Source organism: Rattus norvegicus, chromosome 18 (genome assembly GCF_036323735.1).
Source record: "Rattus norvegicus strain BN/NHsdMcwi chromosome 18, GRCr8, whole genome shotgun sequence".
Lineage (NCBI taxonomy): Eukaryota > Metazoa > Chordata > Mammalia > Rodentia > Muridae > Rattus > Rattus norvegicus.
Window position 1 is genome coordinate 77652550 of NC_086036.1, and position 8315 is coordinate 77660864.

General features: G+C 45.9%; 1 long non-coding RNA gene across 1 annotated transcript in view; it reads right to left on the reverse strand.

Annotated features, from left to right (window-relative positions):
• LOC102548626 (uncharacterized) overlaps positions 1 to 7643 on the reverse strand; it is a 15101-nt gene extending 7458 nt beyond the window's left edge. The window contains exon 1 of the long non-coding RNA XR_361542.5: positions 6972 to 7643. This is a non-coding gene — a long non-coding RNA (uncharacterized LOC102548626). The remainder of the gene's footprint in view (positions 1 to 6971) is intronic.
• Positions 7644 to 8315: the final 672 nt, after the last annotated feature.

The following is an 8315-nucleotide window of genomic DNA, read 5'->3' on the forward strand; positions in this document are numbered from 1 at the left end:
TCTTCTCAATATACAAATATGATCACTTGCCATTTTTCCCTTTGCATAAGAACTGAAGAATATCCGTGTGCCAATCAAAGTTGGGGAAGCAGAGAGCGTCAGAAACATTAACAAGAGGATGCTAAGCCATATTTTCTTTTATAAAAACACCCACTACAGAAGCATCCAGACTAGGGGCAGAAATCCTGAAGGGCCTGTGTACCCTGAGTACCCGGCCCAAGGCCACCTCTGGCTGAATGAACAGCTTGCAACATCAGTGACTGTCCTCCCCTCTCCTCCCCTCCACTCCCCTCCCTTCCTCTCTCCTCTCCTCCCTTCTCCCCTCCTCTCTCCCCTCCCCTCTCCTCCCCTCCACTCCCCTCCCTTCTTCTCTCCTCCCCTCTCCTCTCTCCCCTCCACTCCCCTCCCTTCTTCTCTCCTCCCCTCTCCTCTCTCCCCTCTCCTCCCCTCCCCTTCCCTCCGTCCCCCTCTCCTCTCCTCTCTTCCCCTCCACTTCCCTCCCTTCCTCTCCCCTCCCCTCCCCTCCCCTCTCTTCCTCTTCCCTCTCCTCCCCTCCCCTCCCCTCCCTTCCTCCCCTTCCCTCCCCTCCCCTCCCTTTCAATCCTAGTCTTTAGTGACAATATATCAAGTAACTTAGGCTGTCCTCAAATTTTTTATGAAGCCTAGGATGACTGGTTCTGAACTCCAGATCCTTGTGCCTCACCTCTTCCAAGTGCCGGGGCTTCGAATGTGTTTACGACTTGCTTTAGTGTAGGCCAGACTTAGATCAGGCTCCCGTGGGCAGAAGAAAAACAAAACAAAACAAAAACAAAAACAAAAGCAAAACCCACGCTGGCCCCCGCCTCCGCTCAGATTCCTGTACTATGAACATTTTGTGGTCTAAAGGAGCTGCCTCTTCATGAGGCAGACCACAGCTTTCACCTTAAGCAATCCCCGGTGTGACTCCTTCTCCATCAAACCCCAGGAAATGGGTCCGTGACTTGACTGCTTTTCCTCCTTTTTGTCTTGTTGTTACTTCTGAGGCTTGCTCTGCAATGGGATTCCATCCATGGCTCCAAAAATGCTTTTAGGTAGCAGAAGCTGAATCAAATTATTTTTTAAAAATTTATTCTTCAGACCGTCTTTATACTGTGAATTGTCGGGCCAAACACCGACACAGTCTACAGAACCCCGGTTCAATATGAGCTTTTCCAAACCTTATTCCTCTGCAGTGACACCTGATATAGCAATGGCACCCAACACTGCTTTTGAATGTGACAGCAAGCTCAGGGCTGAGGATCCTTCCGCCTCAGTGACAGAGGTGACAGAGCTGTTCTGTGAGCAGGACTGGGAGGTGTGGTCTTTGCCTACACTTCAGGTGGCCCTAAACAAGGCATTGCTTGAGACACTAGCTTGAATGTTTTCTTTTCCTTCCGTCCCCTTTCGTTAATGACCTGGCAGTTATGCTCATGTAGAAAGAAAGGACAGGAAGAGGAGGAGTTGTAGGAGGAGTCCCCAAGGAGCTGCCCACCCAGCTGCTACCTCCTTCCCCACTTGTACCTGGGCAGTGGAGGTCCCTGTCCTGAGACCAAAGGTCCTTTTGTCCTCTGCTGGCATGAGGCCTGGGCCACTTGCCTGTCTGCCTTACCGTCTTCTGAGGAAAAAATCCCAGGTGCATAGATTTTGCTGTGGATACTAAGCAAATTTGGGGTTTCAGATAGAGGCCTGGGTGTCAATTTAAAATTGAAACTTGGAAGTGAATTTGCAGAGTCAACGTATCTTAAAGTAATGAGGCACCGGGAAGGACGGTGTGGCTCTGCGGTCATTCTCACACCTGTGTCTGAAGCTCATCTGTCGTTCATTAGAGCAAATCTCAAATACATGTATTTCACTCAGGAAGAGCATTGTAAACCCCCTCCCACATACCACTAATCCTTTTGTGTGTAGGGGGCACATCCTTAGACATTTATGAACCCGAATTATATTTTTAATTTTTCCCCTGGGACTATTTTTTTCCCAAACAATATACACTATTCTGTAAAGCGTCAAGACCCCTAATGGAGGCTTCAAAACCACGGCCGCAGAAACTCACGACACTCACAATGCCTAGGAGACTAGAGAGCCAGGTTATAAAGAAAGTGTTTTCCTTTTTACCCGGTTCCAGCAGCCACTGCGCTATCTGGAACACCAAGGTTAATATATCATGACTTAAGTGACCATAAGTATGATTGTCATTTTCGTGGATCTTTGTAACTGGAGATTCATACCTACGTCGTTAACAAGCGACAGGGCTCCTAGGGTGGATCACACAGAAAGTGGAGCTCTGTAGCAGGCCACAGGGTCTGTTGCTCAGATTCCAAAGTCATCACCCCAGAAACTCACTCGGCCACACTCACCTCAGCTCCGCGGCGCATTTCAGAGCAATGCTGCCACCTAGTGGCAGAAATCCTAGCAGAAGGCTCAAACTGCCCTCCCCTGGATTTCTAAGAGGTTTGAAGGCAGAGATGGCACGCGGATGCTCGCCCGAGCTTATGTGCACCGCAGGGTCCTCAACCACCACAGCACAGGGTGAGGGCTGAGCTGGCCCCGGGAGCATCGCCACTCTGCAGGCCTGACTGTGAGAGCCCAGAACATGCCCGCGTTGTCCTGACGGAGCACGGTGGGCCGAAAATCTCCAACACATAACACACGGTTGTTGCTTAAATGCCATTGAAATAGATTTTTAGGAAAATTCAACATTCAGAGCCCGACCCCTGGCCGCTTCGGGCAGAAACCTGTGTCGAAGCTGTGAGCGAAGATAACAATACCGACCGCATTCTTAATTAGCACTGAGAACAGCTACGGAGCGATGGTGGCGCTCCGGAACCCTTCTCCAGGTTCCCTAGTCACGTACCGCTGCGAGCGAGCGAGAATTCCAGAAGCAGAAGCCGAGATGCGGTTGTCGCTTCTGCTGCTAAAGCCTCAAGCCCTTTGAGCTTCAGAGCTCTGTACCAACACCTCACAGCCACGGAGCAAACAAATCAGAAACCACCCCTTCTTACTCGATAGTGTGCTTTGTAAAGATTCGCAAAGGAAATGTAACTTACACTGACCATTTTAAATATCAAAACAAATCTTAAAAGGGATTTTTATTATACTTCGTAGAATTTAAATTTTTTACAGCTAAAGACCTTATCCATTGAATATTTAATATAAACAAAGTGCGTGGTTTTTTTAATTCATCCCCAAACTAAAAATATATTAATAACCAACGACTCAGGTTAGTGGAGATTTTTCTTAGGGAAATGAATGATTATGCTATACACTTACTTATGAATAAACTATTACTAGAAAAATTTAAAAAATGACATATACGCACTTGTTGGTATACATTTTAATCTACTATAGCTACTTATGAAAATTAGAACCGCAATTATAGGGGAGAGTAATGCAACATTATAAACATTATGTGTAACCAACTTTCCCCAGGCTAAATTTGTTTAATTTTCTATTAAAAATACTGTTCGTAAGATGTTAAACTGGTGGCAATGTATTCAAAATATTTTATCTTATGTTCACTTAGATGGGTAGCGAGAGCTTTGATACTATTCTCAAAATTTACACAATGCCAATTTGTAATGCATTTGCCCATGAGTTCACAGGGCTGCAGAGCCTGCTCTTCTTAAGGTAAGTGTGCTGTGCTGTTCTGTTACACGTGTGTTTAACTTTGCTCTGGGCTATTGGGCATCGTGATCATGAGAGAGAAAACACCCCTTTCTCACAGGTCGTTTTGTGAGCCAGGATGTGCAAGAGTCTGGATTTTTCTGCAACAGAAAGGGATTGTAAACATTGTAAACCAGAGGCTCCCAGCCTCCTGGGTGTTAGGTCCCCATTCTGAACACCCCTTCTCCAATGGGTTAGAGTTGGTTGCCCGTGATCTTATTTTAATGTAGGGGGTTTCTTGGGGGAGGGGGCACGGCCCCGTCGGGTAAATGGATTTGCTGTGACTGAGTCTGAGGATCTTTTTGAGCTCCAGTCTTCCCTGGGGCTTTGGGGATGACCACACCTAAGCAAGCAAGGACAGGAAAGGATTGTTCTGCAAGAAGTCTTCGCCAGTCTCTAAAGGCAGTGTGCTACTGTGGAGTGCGCTCTTCTGCGCAGGCTCCCCATGCAGAACAGTTTCTTGAAACTGCAAGGGATGCCGGGAGGGAAAGGGAATTACAATATCCAGGCTTCCGGTGTCATAAAGCACTTGTGTCTTCAGCTTAAGGGACAGCGGCATGTCACGTTCCTGAAAGGCAACTTACTGACCCTGTTGGTGGAGGGGTGAGAATGTCATCGTGTCCCTGGCCGAAGAGACAGCACCAGGGACTCCAGCTAGGTCAAGGGTCATAGCAGGCCAAGCACACAGCAGAGCCAACGGCTTTTTGAAAAATTAACGTAACAACAGTCTCACCTGGATTCCAGTTTGGAAGGGGTATAAATTAGCAACTTTAATGTTCAATAGAATTTTAGGAAAGAAATTAACGCTGCATTTACAATGCCCATGTGTTTGTTTATTAGTACATCTTAGCCATTTGCATAACCATGTCTATATGACTTCTGCCCTTTTAATAACTTAATACTTATTTAACTTTAAAGTATATACTTAAACTATGGTCAAAATGTGTTAGGAATATATCAAAGGAAGCAGACATTTATAGAACAGTGTCATTCTCGAACAGTGTCATTCTCGGCTTAAGACATATTTAGTGTGACGACAGAGTGACTATTTTCTTAGCGGTTACAAAGTGAAACTCCCTTTTTTTTAAAAAAAAAAAATCTCTATCAGTTTAAACTCCACAATTTCCAACATTGTCTGCCACCGCAAACATTTTGTAAAGCCCTTCTCTGGTTGTGGTATGGTGAATAATTTATTCAACAGCAAGGCACGGATTTTAATTGATAGCGTTTAGTGAACCTTCTAAATTTGTAAAACGTTAGCCTTCTTCAGCGTCTAAGAAATGCCAATGTCTATTTTTACACTCCTGCCTCTACTTAACAGAAAGCCAAATGCCTCACCCCGCAGCTGCCGAAGCTGCCAACACCAAAGCCTGCTATTGTCCCACCTACGGTGTCGTGGGAGTGCTGCTGGGTGTCGGCTCTAGATTGGTGTATATTCTATTTGATGTTACTGTGGTCAAAGGGGAGGCATCTTTTAACAGCAGGATACACTGAGGACTGCCAAGTGTTTACAGAGGGTGGGTTCCACTAGGCCTGAGCAAAGGTCACAGTAAAAACTGTCTTGTCCAATACATGTTAACACAAGCTGGAATTTCAGTAGATAGATAGATAGATAGATAGATAGATAGATAGATAGATAGATAGATAGATATAGATAGATAAATAGATAGATAATAGAGATAGACAGACAGATAGATGGTAGATATGATAGATAGAGGATAGATATAGACAGAGATAGATAAGTGATAGATGATAAAGATAGATAATAGACAGATAATAGATAGATAATAGAGATAGACAGATGGTAGATATGATAGATAGATGATAGATATAGACAGAGGTAGATAAGTGATAGATGGTAGAGATAGATAATAGATAGATAGATAATAGAGATAGACAGACAGATAGATTATAGATATAGACAGAGATAGATAAGTGATAGATGATAGAGATAGATAATAAAAAGATAGATAGATAATAGAGATAAACAGACAGATACATGACAGATAGATATAGACAGAGATAGATAAGTGATAGATGATAGAGATAGATAGAAAGATAGATAGATAGATAGACAGACAGACAGACAGACAGACAGATCCATGTGAAACCTGGATGCTTGAGGGATACATTATGAGACTGAGGATGCTCATTCCCCTTTGAAAGACTCTCTATCCAGTAAAGATATGTTCTCTGATTCTGACCTTGTATTTTATATTATAAAATGTCCATGCAAGTGAGTTACAAATCTTTAGTAGGAAGTATAACACTTTCACATACCACTCAATCTAATTAAAAATATCATTAGTGGAAAATTATGGGGACATGGCTAGATTCCTGCTCTCCATAATTCAGAGGAAGCAAGACGAGGAGATCATTTCTGCCTTTTGACCTTAAACACGTGTCCAGGGACTAATGCACCAGCAGCCATGGTGGCACTGGGGGTTGTGGGGCTGAGTAGACTATCCTCTCTCCTGAAGTTCCACAGTGTAATCAGTACACCGGCTCTGTTGGGAAGACCTTACATCTGGCATGCTCGGGCATACTTATCATGAAGAGGTAACCGCAGCGCGCCTTTCTTCAGAGCACAACTGAGAGACATCTCAGCTATTCGGACTCCCATCCCTCCAGGTTAAGTAGGTGTGTGTATAAATCCCCACCAGCTGTGTGTGCACCGTCCTCTGGGCCTTTACGGTGCTCAGCAGTCCACAGGCTTGCCGAGCCACTTCCTGTGCATCGCCCCTGGTGACTTGACCCCACCGTCCAGATGGGAGAGCTGCTTCACGTCCTTTCTAGCACTTCACGACTCTGAGCTGAGAGCAGTTACAGAGACCCAGGTTCAGGTCCTGCTGTGGCTCTCTGAACATCCAGAAAGTAGGCAGAGAGGGGACCTTGGGGCTAGCCCTGCCACCCTATCTGTGTACCCAGCCATGCACTGAGCTCTGAGAGCCTCGGTGACACTGTGCTCTGTGCCTAACCCAAGTCACAGTTCAGAATGCATTGAGAGCAGTGGTCAGATAGACCCTGGGCAGTGAGACTCTGAGACCATTATCTTGCTTGGCTCACAAGCCTGGATCCTAATGGGACCCACCAGTCTACTGTGCTCCAACAAACCCCCTTCTTATGAATAAACTGTTTTCACCATGAACTGGGCAACTTCTCCAACCCATTAGGCCCCCTACAGTTACATTTGACTTTCTGAGATAAAGGGATATTTAAGTGCCCCATAAACCCAAAGCCCCTGCTGCACGTAATAAAATCTTCACCGATTGGAAGCTGTAATCACGCACCCACTAATAGTTTCAATAGAGTTCGAGACTCGGGTCACTTGACTTCTGTCCCGTTTTCTGAATCGATGTCAACCTCATTGTGCCAGGCAATCCGCTCCCCCAGTTGACACGCAGCACACTCCTTCAATTTGCCTTTGTAAAAGACTCCAAGAAGCAAACCCAACCTTCCATCTGTTACGTAGTAGGTCCTTATTACACAGGGATCAGTGACACATCTCCTCCTCTCAGCCTGCAGCGGCACACTGCCATGGGACAGTGCAGTAGTGACCGCCCTCATTTTCCAGGAAATAAGTTCACAATCACATGCCCTAGTGTAGCTTCTGCTCGTGTTCTGTTTGGCACGGGCGTCTCCTCCCTATTGGAGCTTCTGCGCATGCTCCGTTGGCTGTCAGAGGTCTCCTCCCCATCCGCGGTCCTCGTTGTCTCACTTGATGCTCACTTTCAAGCTCTATATCTTCAAGACTTCGCGGAAACTGTGGAAAATATTTGCTTGTCCAGTTGGTCTTTACTCTCTTTTAACCCATTGTTCTTTTAGACAAAACAGGTCAGATCTAGGATTGTTCTGTTTACCCATCAGCCAGGATCCCTTGAGTTCCCTCTCTCTAGATTGGCCTTTCTGATCTTTTTTTTCCCCCTCCCAAAGAGCCCCAGGAACTACAGGGTCAGCTAAACTTTCCTGTCCCCAGCTCTCCCGCCTCCAACCGATAAGCATCGGTTCCTGTGTCTTGAACTTGCTCCATCTTGTTCCCTGTTGTCTCAGTTACGGTTTCTATTGCTACGATAAAACATTGTGATCAAAACCAACTTGTGATGGAAAAGGTTTGTTTCGGCTTACCACTCTCAGGTCACACGCCATCACTGATAGAAATCAGGGTAGGAACTCAAGGCAGGAGCCTGCAGGCAAGAACTGAAGCTGAGCACGGGAACGGTATTTTTCCTGGCTTGCTCTCTGTGGCTGGATCAGCGTGCTTCCTTATACACCCAAGGACTGCCAGCCCATGAGTGGTCCTACTGACAAAATAATGATCCTCATTTTTGGCTACATCCCTCTCCAGCATGTACACTGGTCATCTGATGTTCTCTGACCCTTTGTAAATGTGTCCCCATGTGTGGAGTTCCTGCAGTCAGCTGACCAGCCCATTCCGCCACAGTGGACAGCTTGTCTTCTGACTCTCTGCCTGCTCACTCCCCGGCAAGCTGCTGTCCTCCATTCATTGTTCTCTCCAGTCTGGGTTGAATTATGGCTGTGATTATACTCTACCTGAGCCAAGGCGAGCACAGAAACAGCCGTTTCCAATGGTAGAAGGACTGACAGAAGAAGTGCCCTTTCACCAGAAAGACTTC